Source organism: Athene noctua, chromosome 4 (assembly GCF_965140245.1).
Source record: "Athene noctua chromosome 4, bAthNoc1.hap1.1, whole genome shotgun sequence".
In the NCBI taxonomy this organism is placed as follows: domain Eukaryota; kingdom Metazoa; phylum Chordata; class Aves; order Strigiformes; family Strigidae; genus Athene; species Athene noctua.
In genome coordinates this window covers 69927499-69940659 of record NC_134040.1, presented here as the reverse complement: position 1 = coordinate 69940659, position 13161 = coordinate 69927499, and positions in this window count along the sequence as shown.

The following is a 13161-nucleotide window of genomic DNA, read 5'->3' as shown; positions in this document are numbered from 1 at the left end:
GAAACTGTGAAATACAATGGACTTTTGAAATTGATGATGAATTGAGAGCTGAAAGTTTCTGGAAAATCACCAAAGACTCTTGTATTTGTATTTGTTTTATAGAATCATACATATAGATGGCGCTTTTTTGTTAGCTGTTGCCACTCTCTGAGGTGATGGTCTGAGTTGTTAATAAAGCAAGCCTAGAGATACCTGCAGTGTGGTGAAATCCTTTAACAGGATGTATGCCCAGAGTTACTTTAGATTTTATCTCTGAACTTGTTTAACTACATGACTAGCCTTCAGCTGTAGCAATCTAATCAAAAAAGTGACACAAATACAAAATGAAACACCTTTTCAGTTGATAAATGAACAAAAACATGAACACCATTTTACCCATGTACAACTTGTGTATACCTTTCAATCTGAACCTTAGTGGCTAACTTACAAATATTTATGTCAGAAAGTTCAAGATTTGAGCCTATGTATCTGAAATATGGAAACCTATACACTGATGCTCTGACTCTAAGGTTTTCTGTATTTCCATAATTACAAAATAGACAACTGCTATATTATAAACTCCTTATTTTATCAGTAGTGTATAATTCTACAATAATCATTCATAGAGGATTTCTATTAATAATCTTATATCAAAGAAAATCAACACAACAGATCTTTTTCCTTTTTCTGTACAATAAAATCTTCATAGAAATAATGAATAACATTTGCAAACACTGACAGAACAGACTTTGGCATATGTCATAGAATGGCCCTTCAAGGAAAGATGTTCTAAATGAAGTTGAAGCTGCTCAAAATGTACTTGATCCACAGCCTGAAAGATTTTTCCCCTGTGAGTAGGAAGATGATCTCAGAAAATTATTAAACACAGCAAGTCTCATGCAACCTTCTTCCTTCTTATAGTAGATGCAGTGTTGTTAAGAGAAACTACATGGCTCTGCTTTCAGCTGATGGTGTCACTGAAAAAAAACACCAAACCTTCACATTTACCTGAATATCTGAACCACACGTATAATTCATGATGTTATTTCTTTCGAGCTCTAAATATGATGCTGCCTTGGGTGTCTAGCACAAATTATTACTTTGAGAATCAAAACCAAAAGAAAATTCCTCAGAGAAGGCAGTAGAAATGGGGAAGAGAGAGCTCTAATCAGACTCCAGAACAATAAGAGAAAGACCTGCATGCCCTACTCCACAGAAGCACCAAGTCCCAAATTATCCCTAACTGAAAGCCTGACTCTGGGAGACTGAGCTGAGAATCTGGCTCTTGATATTTAACTGCACTGCCAATGATTCAACTGTAGATAACAATGATATCTGTCCAATGCTACAACTCACCTAGCAGCTGTGATGTTACTTTTAAGGATAAAAGTAATTACATTAACTGAAAATAAAGGGTTGTTTAACAAAGCTGCTCATAACTATGCTTTAAGTTCCTAAGTGGCTCTTATATAGAGTTGGAAACCAAAGTAATCCACAATACTATTAATGACTTTTGAACATTGTCACAAATAAACAACATTTTGCAAATTCAGCAAGATAAAAAATTAGATTCTGTAGTAAATTTCTTCTTTATGAGTAGCTAATCGTTACTGTAATGAAAAAAAAAAAAAAAAATTCCAACTCTGTAGTATGCCTGGCTGGCCGGGTGAGATAACAAGCCATCTGTCTTTTTTCCTGTCCCTTTTTCCAGCACACAGGCCAGACAAAACTGATGCTTCAACCCCTGAGCTTCTCTGAGGCTGCATACTGTTCCAAAGTGTAGAGTAAGGAGCAACAAACTGCTAAAGTTATAGCTAGGGAGAGAGACAGTGCAGAGGTATAGTGCTTGCATCCCCATTGTGAGGTGACAGTTTGTGCACAGCCTTGTAGACAAATGAGTTCCAGGAGACGTTGCCTTCCAAATGACACAGTGTTGGTCTGGGCCATACAGCTATCTGCCCTGACATGTTCTCACTCTATTATTCATATGTATATTTTTTGTATTTTATTCAGCCTTTGATCTCTAGGGGTACATTATGAAAGAGAGGGAGAAAGAAAATTGAAGAAAATTGAGCAATTTTATCGAGAAAAAATATTACAAAGATGTTAATTTCCTTGGTGGAATTTGCTGTTTCAAACATAAATTAAAGGTCTCACACTACATGTTTTGAATTGCCCTTCACTGCAATCTAAGTAAATGCCCAGATTTTGCTACCCTACACTGATGTTAATCAGTGGCAGTTGTCCTGATAAATGAGATGTCTCCAGATTTACTTCAGTAAACAAGGAGAGCAAACTTCACCCATGGGGAGTTGAGAGTAGTCATCACCTTTGTAGAAACAGAGCCAAAGTCTGGGCATTTCCACAGTTGAAGAAAGTAGTCAGAGCATATGCTGCCTCTTATGAACTAAATGTCACTTGTCTTCTAAAGCTGTCTTTACTGTAAGGTTGCTATTACTTGTTTCCCCACAGTCCCCATAGTAACTATAAAAATTTCATTTCTGCTCTAAATATTTAAATCCCAGTCAGACCTGTTAACATTTTGGAGAGTAAACACAAAGGAGCTGTGTGATTACTCTGCACTGTTCTAGGCCTCGCTGGAAGGTTGCATCAGCTGTAACTCTTTTTGCATTTTGGGGTATAGAGATTTCTTACTAATTTCAAACATAATGTGTTCTGGGATAATTTAATTGTTCCAAGAAAAGCTAGTTACAACACATTAATGAACTGTTGGGTACTGGAGTGTTATTTCCCTTTTTTTTTTGTTGTTGTTGCAAATTGAAACATTTATGAATCAAGGAGTATCATTTCATCAGGGAGTTAGACTTTTTCAAATATTTCCATTGTTTGAGCTGACAACAGTTTAAGTATTAGTGGTTATATTGCACATTATGATTTTTTTCTCAGTTATGATTAAAATCAAACATACAAAGAAAAACTTTCCCAGGTCACTGGAAGTCAACATTTTCTAACAGTCACTGCAATTACTGTGTAATTATCCTTACAAGTAAATTCAGAGGTTCTCATCCATATAAAACCACCATTGCACTAGTACAAACATATATGAAGACATGATACTGACCACATAATTCTTATAGTCTATATGAAATTAAATATGACTAAAAATCACATCATAGAATCACAGAAGGTTTTGGTTGAAAGAGACCTTAAAGATCATCTAGTTCCAACCCCCCTGCCATGGTCAAGGACCCTTCCACTAGCCCAGGTTGCTCAAAGCCCCGTCCAACCTGGCCTTGAACGCTGCCAGGGAGGGGGCAGCCACAGCTTCTCTGGGCAACCTGTGCCAGTGTCTCACTACCATCACTGTAAAGAATTTCTTCCTTATATCTAGACTAAATCTACCCTCTTTCAGTTTAAAGCTGTTACCCCTCATCCTATCACTACACTCTTCCCTGAAGGCCCCCTTTAAATACTAGAAGGCCACTATAATGTCTCTCTGGAGCCTTCTCCTCTCTAGTCTGAACAACCCCAACTCTCTCAGCCTGTCCTCACAGGGGCTCCAGCCTTCTGATCATCCTTGTGACCCTGTTCTAGACCTGGTTGAGCACTTCCATGTCCTTCTCATGTTGGGGACCCCAAAGCTGGACACAGCACTGCAGGTGGGGTCTCATGAGAGCAGAGTAGAAGAGGAGAATCACCTCCCTTGGCCACATTTCTCTTGATGCAGCCCCAACATGATTGGTAAACAATCAAAGAGAAAAGATTGATCAGAATGTTGAGGTTAACAAGAAAACCACATCAATTTGCAAATTAAATATAACCCGAATGTATAATTTCTGTAAACTTAAAAGTGATTTCCATAGTTGCATTTTCATATTTTAAAAAAAATGAATTTATTGTAAGAGATGAATACTTAACACTTTTAGTGTTAATAATAATTTATTTTCATTCTCAGAAAATTTGCATGGTTTAATATTGTTCTCTTTATATAATTTGTTAGCTTAGTTAATTATAAGGCAAACAGCCAGTAAACACCACAGCTGAAAATTAGGAACAGTGCTGTGAGTGCTTTTATATTGATCTCAGATCACTCTTACTGAGCACATCAGAATAATATTAGTGCCATAGGCACGTGTCAGTCAATACAAAATCAATTTTATCTATTTTTATACTTGAAGTCATATTTTATTAATGAGAATTCCAAGAAAATACTTTTTGAAACAAAATAGCTCTGATCCCTGTTTAGGAGTTCCATTAATTTATAATGTTCTTTAGACCCTGAAAATTGTTCTGCTTGATCCTTTCAATGAAAAGGGGTTTGTTTCTGTGACTATCAAGAAAAATTTCTTCAGGCAAGTTTCCTGAGATTCGCTAACACATCAGTCATTAAAGAAAATAAAAACATACTTTAAACAAGCTCAGCAGGGTTATACACACAGGCACAATTTGGCCAACAGAAATTTAATATCTGTGGAAAACAAATAAATATTTCTTCTTCTCATTTATGTAGAAGATGGCTGAAAAGAACCATATGTTTATTTAACATTTTTATAGCTTTTATTAATTAAACTAAAAATGGGCAGCATAAGTCCATTCGATCCATAACACAGAAATGCAAATCTACTATGCCAATATTAAAAAAAAAAAGTGACTAACAAATCATGACATTTATATTAATTGCCTTATTTTTGGTCTCTCACTTGACAAAATACTGTTCTAAAGTTAACTCTTAACATAAAATACTCAAAGAACTGGCGATCACTGAGCAACATAATGTGGAAGAGTGGGAGGGGAGAGTAAAGTTAAAACTAGAGTAGTTAAGGCAGCTTTTAGCCCCACCTGTGTCCTCCTTGGGGAGCAATAGCTTTGTAATGACAGCTACAAATGGCACTCACCTGATCTACTGGCCCCTCTGCACTGTCAAAATTATCTGCCTTGTGCAAATTCTGAGAAGTTCCCTGGAACTGTATACATTTTCTCATCCAGTTGTGGTATCTGTCAATTCTGTTGTTTTACCACCCCAAAATGCAGCTAGTGTCTTTTAAATCTGATGAACTTCACCTGATAACTTACATTGTTGACTTATGGAGAAGGAGGGAGTGGTACAGATTCCAGTTTCACTTGATGCTCTCATATTTCTGCAACTGCTTTTTCACCAGCACTCTAGTTTGAGCCAATGACCCCCATGGTTAGCAGCCAAGTACCCACCTGGCCGTTTGCTCACTCCCTTCCTCTCAGTGTGACACAGGAGAAAATAGAATATGAAAAAGAAAGCCCGTGGATCAGGATAAAGGCAGGGAGATTGTTTACCAATTATTGCCATCCCTGCAGCCCTCACTGCCAACATCTGGGCACCTGCACTCAGTACAAGAATCTTACCTATGTATTTCTCTCCCAGATATTGGAACCTTTGGCTATATGTTGCCTTTGATTTGGAACTGAACAGGGTTTTCTTCTGAAATAATGAATTTTATTTTTTTTTTCCTTTTTTCTCCCTTTAGAAAATGAATAAATCACATACACACAAAAATGGCCATTTCCTGGCATAACCCAATAACCCAACTGTGTTATATATATATATATATATATATATATATATATATATATAAAATTTATTTCCTACTCATTCCTCCATCCATCCACAGGCTAATCTGTCCCCATCTTTATATGTGTTCTAGAAAATGTATAATTCTTGATGGCTGATGTAAGAAGGCTGTATGTATTTGAGATTGACAGTAGTGCATTGTTCTGAATGCAAGTTACACTATTTACAGAAGTCCCTCCTTGGTGCCATGCTTATTGTATGAAAAAATTGTTTTCCCTCCCATGTGTGCTGGCATCCAAAATAAAGTAAATAATAAAGACCAGCAAGTGAAATGTCACTACTCGCCTCAGACAGTTTTCTTGAAATCTACCAAGCCTTCATATAAGATCATAATTCACCAATTTATAGAACAGGACAGAAGATTACACCCCGTAATAGATCAGACATCAGGATTTTGTGATTTTAAAAGTATTCTCAGAAATATAATAGTAATATAATATAAATTATAATATATAATAAATTATCAGATAATAGAAAGTATACATTAAATATCTAAATAAAATAAAAGACATTAAGATGGCATAAAAGAAGAGTAAACATTTTATCTTAAGACCTTCTTCTCTTCCTTTGATCTCACTCATGATGGAAATGGCACACTGGTGTTGTGGTTTGGTCAGCCAGCAGCCAATCACCACCCAGGAAATGGGTGAGGGACAGAAAGGAATAACTCATAGGTTGAAATAAAAAACAGTTTAGTGATGGCAGCAAAACAATAACAGGAAATCCAAATGGGCAATGTACAATGTGCTTGCTCACCACCCACTGACCAATAGGCAGCCTGCCCCTGGCAAAAATCCAAGAGAACAAAGATCATGTCACTTCAACCACAAGTGAGTGAGAACCCACCTCCTTTATATACTGAGCACAATGTCACATGATATGGAATACTCCAATGGCCAATCCGGGCCTGGAACAATGGCTGTGCTCCTTCCCAGCTCAAGAAAATTAACTCTATCCCAGCTGAAATCAGGACAACTGAAAAAGAAAACCTGGAAATAATTTGAGGAAGGTATGGAAGATAAAGCAAGGACAAAGAATACTCTAGAATGGCTAAAGAGTGAGCACTTACATTTACAGTTATGTTCTGCTGATTAAAGATACCAATTAAATTCAGACACCAGAATGAAAAGAGCAGGAGTATTTTACTCAATATAACTAAATAATACAACAGAATAATACAGAAAACATGCAGTAAGAAAAGACAGAATAGTGCACTTAAACAAGAAAATACAGGGTAATGCATCAAATCATTACTACCTGAGAGAGAGATTAGTGATTAAGACAGATCCATCCCCACATGCACACGTTACCATCACCCAGACCCGCAGGTGCTGGGCAGCCCCGGTTACAGCGAGGGTTTGCAGAGCCTGTCCCGGCAAGGGGGAAATCCTACGCGGTGCCTCCACCCCTAGGTGAGGCTGCCAAAGTCGCTGTGAGCGGGTCCAGCCTTATATACCAAAAATCAACAAGCCAGAATAGCTGGCACCTTTGTTTTGAGTGTAACATCTGGTTTCACTCTCTTACTAGATTCGCCCAGAGCCTGGCCAGGGCTCAAGGAAGAAGCTTAGGGAATTTCCCTGCTTATCTCATTTATTTATGTTCTTTTAAAACAAGGCCCTACGTCTGTCCCAAGGCCGGACAGCTGGCTTCATGGCTTTGTTAACTTGCCCCTACACAGAGAAGAAGAAAAATACATTCAGGATAGACATGTTTTCCTTGCATCCATCCCCAGTAATGAGTGTAAGATATCTAAGCTACATCTTCCATTAATGAGCATACATATTTCATTAATGACTACATTTTAAATTAGCAGCTTCGGCTCAGGGCCTGTTGCTCAGGCTTCAATACTTCTACCTTTTACATCAGCATAGGTGGTTTGTTATAGCTTAGTATAATACCTATTAGCACAGTGGTTATCAGTTATAAAATACACAGGATTCATCTATAGGTCAACTCTGGCTTGGGCTTATTTTCTAAGCCTTAGCACTTCAAGGTAGAATCAAAGCTTTTGTCACAAACAAAGAAAAGGACAGAAAGCTGAAGCTTTAGAGTTTTTCTTAGATGCTATTTGCCTGAATGTGAAACTATTGCTTTAAAACAAAAAATCTCTACACCAATTGCATAAAAGCCTCAAACTGGGGCATAGCAGATGAGTCAGAAAATTGATAATCAGGAATGATTTTTCATAATATTCTGGACTGAATGTGATTTAAGTTAGTAATGAAGAAAAACTAATTTAGTTTCATGGTTGTTTAGTGGACTGTGAGACACTTATGGAGAATCGTTTCATACATATTCAATTTGCAATGGGCAGTATTCCACATGAGACCTGCAGACAGTAATCCCAGTAGAGCAACAAAGGATAAAGGGATGATCTGCCTCCCTGAAGTAGTTCTAGCTCAGGGCAAGGCTAACCAAAATAGCAGCACAGAGATTTGTACTGTTCCTGAGAACCATGTCTGTTTTGGGGAGGCAGAAACAGAGAGCAGAATGAAAAAATATTCCTTATAAGTAAAACAAAAACCTACAGTATGTTGCTTTACATAGCATATATATATGCTATATATATATACATATTTAGGTAAAATAATTTCTAGTCAGCTATACTGGCAGTTGACTTCCTCTGATCTTAAAAAATTATTTTTTGTCCATTGAGGAAGGATACTACAGGAATTAAAGTATGAGTAAAGCAAAAAGAAAAGCATTATTTTTTATAAAGTTGCTGTTTATAAAATTGGATTGTTAATAACTGTAGATTCATAAATGAATTACAGTGAACTATAAACAAGTTTTTGCAAGGATTTTGTTCTATAATCATAATTATTAAAAGTATCTTAAGAAATGGTTATACCCAGAAGGTAAAGCAGCAATTTTCACTAGGAAAGCTGATCTGCTTTCAAAGTTCTTACTTTGTAAATAGAACACACAGGGCCGGGGTAAATTAAAGGGCAGGAATATGAATAATCTTAAAACAGAACAAGCTGAACAATCGAAACAAAGAAAAAATTTCTAACTGGTGATACTTTTCAGGCTTTTAATCTTTAAAATGTTGAATAATTAGCAGTGGGAATGGAAAAAAAAAATATTAACAAATGTTCACAGAATCACAGCATCACAGAACCGTCTAGGTTGGAAAAGTCCTTGAAGATCATCTAGTCCAACCATTAACCTACACATTGACAGTTCCCAAATACACCATATCCTTCAGCACTATGACGACTCTTTAACACTTCCAGGGATGGGGACTCAACCACCTCCCTGGGCAGCCCATTCCAACACCTAACAACCCGTTCTGTAAAGAAATGCTTCCTAATATCCAGTCTAAACCTTCCCTGGTGCAACTTGAGGCCATTACCTCTTGCCTTATCGCTTATTACTTGGTTAAAAAGGCTCATCCCCAGCTCTCTGCAACCTCCTTTCAGGTAGCTGTAGAGGGTGATGAGGTCTCCCCTCAGCCTCCTCTTCTCCAGACTAAACCCCCCCAGTTCCCTCAGCCGCTCCTCGTACGACCTGTGCTCCAGACCCTGCACCAGCTTCGTTGCCCTTCTCTGGACACACTCGAGTCATTCAATGTCCTTTTTGGAGTGAGGGGCCCAAAACTGAACACAGGAATCGAGGGGCGGCCTCACCAGTACCGAGTACAGGGGTCAGATCCCTTCCCTGTCCCTGCTGGCCACGCTATTGCTGACACAAGCCAGGATGCCATTGGCCTTCTTGGCCCCCTGGGCACACTGCTGGCTCGTGTTCATCAGGCTGTCAATCAACACCCCCAGGCCCCTCTCTGACTGGCAGCTCTCCAGCCACTGATTCCCAAGCCTGTAGCGCTGCTGGGGGTTGTTGTGGCCCAAGGGCAGCCCCCAGCATTTGCCCTTATGGAAACTCCTCCAGCTGGCCTCAGCCCATGGCTCCAGCCTGTCCAGGTCTCTCTGCAGAGCCTCCCTACCCTGGAGCACATCAACACTCCCACCCACCTTGGGGTCATCTGCAAACTGACTGAGGGTGCACTCGATCCCCTCGTCCAGATCATCAATAAAGATGTTAAACAGGAGTGGCCCCAAAACCCAGCCCTGGGGGACACCACTCATGACCGGCCGCCAACTGGATTTAACTCCATTCACCACAACTCTTTGGGCCCGGCCATGCAGCCAGTTTTTTACTGAGCAAAGCGTGTGCCCATCCAAGCCACAAGCAGCCAGTTTCACCAGGAGAATGCTGTGAGAAATGGTGTCAAAGGCCTTACTAAAGTCAAGTTAAACAACATCCACAGCCTTTCCCTCATCCAATAAGCAGGTCACCCTGTCATAAAAGGCGATTAGGTTTGTCAGGCAGGACCTTCCTTTCATAAACCCATGCTGACTAGGCCTGATGCCCTGGTTGTCCATTATATGACTTTTAATGGCACCCAAGATGACCTGCTCCATGACCTTCCCTGGTACCGAGGTCAGATTGATGGGTCTATAGTTTCCTGGATAGTCCTTTCTGATCCTCTTGTAGATGGGTGCTACAGTTGCTACCCTCCAGTGACCCTCCCCAGTTAGCCATGATTTCAGGTAAATCATGGACAGTGGCTTGGCGAGCACATCTCCCAACTCTTTCAGCACCCGTGGGTGTAACCCATCTGGTCCAACAGACTTGTGTGCATCCAAGTGGTGCAGCAGATCTCTGACCACTTTGTCTTAATTGTGCTGACCTCATTCTACTTCCCCTCCCCATCTCCCAGCTCCTGAGGCTGGGTGCCCAGGGAACATCCATTTCCACTGCTAAGGACTGAAGCAAAGTAGTCATTGAGCACCTCAGCCTTTTTTTCATCCTTAGTTACCATGTTTCCCTCTGCATCCAGTAAAGGAGGGAGACTTTCCCTAATCCTCCTTTTGCTGTTAATGAATTTATAGAAATATTTTTGTTATCTTTAACAGCTGTAGCCAAGTTGAGCTCTAGCTGTGCTTTGGCTCTCCTAATGTTCTCCCTGCATAACTTCACTACATCTTTATAGTCTTCATGAGAGACCTGCCCCCTCTTCCAAAGGCAATAGATTCTCCTTTGGTCCTTGAGATCCAGCCAAAGGTCCCTGTTTAGCCAGGCCAGTCTCCTTCCCCACCTGCTTGTTTTTCTTCACACGGGAACAGCCTGCTCCTGTGCCTTTAAGACTTCGCTCCTGAAGTATGTCCAGCCTTCCTGGACTCCCATGTCATTCAAGGCAGCCTCCCAAGGGATTTTGTTAATCGGTATTTTGAACAGGTCAGATTTAGCCCTCTGGAAGTCTAAGGTAGCAGTTTTCCTACCCCCTCTCTTTGTTTCTCCAAGGATCGAAAACTCAATCATCTGATGATCACTGCACCCTCGACGGCCTCCAACCTTTACCTCCCCCACAAGATCTTCCTTGTTCACAAGAAGCAGGTCCAGGAGGGCACCTTCCCTCGTCGGCTCATTCACCAGCTGTGTGAGGATGTTATCCTCCACACATTCCAGGAACCTCCTGGATTGTTCCCTCTCTGCTGTGTTGTGATCCCAGCAGATATTTGGGAGGTTAAAGTCCCCCACAAGAACAATGGCAAGTGACCGAGAGCTTTCTCCCAGATGTTTACAGAAAGCTTCATCCACCTGCTTTGGTTGGGGGGGTCTATAGCAAACTCCCACAGCTTTATTTATTTATTAAAGACCTGCTTTATTCACCCTTAACCTAATCCAAACATTCTCAACCCTGTTATCACTATACTTGATTTCTGAGCTGTCATAGCATTTTCTTACATACAGGGCCCCTCCACCACCTCTCCTTCCCTGTCTATCCCTCCTGAAGAGCTTGTAGCCATAGATTGCAGCACTCCAGTCGTGTGAGGCATCCCACCACGTTTCTGTTATAGCTGCTACATCATAGTTCTTGTGCTGCATCATGGCCTCAATCTCCCCCTGTTTGTTGCTCATACTGCGTACATTGGTATAGATGCACTTGAGATGAAGTAGTGAATCCAACACCTTTTTGTGAGGCCCCCATTTCCTAACAGACCCTTCTCAGGTGCTTCCGTGGTTCCGAAACATCTTTCCCTTCTCTCAAATGAAGTGGCAGAGGGAGAGCCCTCACCAGTCCACCATCCTTCCAGCTTTGGCATGCTTCCCTTGAGCTTGTTCCTAACATGCCCAGTTATCTCTCCGTCCCCCCTCATATCTGGTTTAAAGCCCAGCCAATAAGACCTGCTAAATTCTACCCCAGAATCCTTTTCCCCCTCTGGGACAGATGCATCCCACCTGTCTCATTTGTCACCAGCAATGTGACAGAAAAGAACCTCTATTCCTAGAGCAGAACTTAATGAAATCTGAATGTGTAAGGGACTTTTACAGCATCTACTAATTTCAAAATAAAATTGAACTAAAGAATAGAAAACATCCTTCCAAAGGCCATTAACTCAAAATCTACAATTTATATTACAATAACTCCAACAGAATAATCGTTATGAGCAAAAGACTACTTGACAGAATAGTCATAAAAAGAACAGATGGAATTAGTATAATACTTCAATTTGGGAATCTATTGTTTTCATCACCATCCTTACTACTCTAAGGCATTGTATCCAAACCCCTGTTTTCAGAAAGGCTTCCGATGTAGAAGTGTATTAATCTAAAAGGTGAATTTCATGAATGCAGTCTTGAAAACTGAAAGACTGTGGATTCTTCAACATAATTGAAGTATTCCATAAAGGAGTTTGTAAGACTTTACTGACATGGATAGGCAACTGTGATAGAGGCAACTGAGTGCAAAGAAACACAAGTTAACCAAATTAACATACCAGAGAAAGTGTCTCAGATACCTTTTCATAAAGAACAGAAATACTGTAGTATCCACCCTAACTTTCACAAAGTTAGATATTTCAAAGGGAGTGAATAAAGATCTGAAGGTAAGAATCTTTGCCTATAACTGTACCCCAAGATTTCACTCAAGGGACCGCAAAGATCAGATATGGTATTCAGAATGACTCCTCAGACTTCTCCTTTACAAATTTGGGACTGCAGTTTACCAAGGGTTATTCACAAGATAGAAAAAGAAACTAAAATGCTGAAATTTATCTCTTGGCATCTTCACCTGACTCCGAGTTGCTCCTAACAGCATGTCATCAAAATCAGAGGAAATGATTGACTTAAGCTCCTCACTTCACAAGACTACGTATACAATCCCTTTCAAATGTTGAAAGGAGACGAGATTTGAGGGAAAATTTAGGAAATATCAACAGCATTTTGGAGATTTCCTAAAAGGCAGTGAGAGCTGAGTCATGTGTCAAGTCATGTCTGAACTGTTGAAAGCATCACCACATAGTGATGCCCCAGTAAGCACTGAACATATTGATATGGCATAGCCTTATACTCAATGGTCTTATTAACTTGGATTCCAGAAAGAACGTAGACATGTTTGTATAGCAATGAGTGCTGAATAATTAATCTTACCCCTCACCCAGGTTGTTAGGTCCATAATGATACACCAAAAAAGGCTGTAGTATTTCTTTTAAAGGGCTGACTTCAAGAGCTCACCTGGATAAAGGTGTCCAGAGAACCTCTATATCTAGCTGCAGTCACCTTCTCTTATGCTTAAATTACAAAGCATCACAAGTGTGGTAAAATCAAATGGT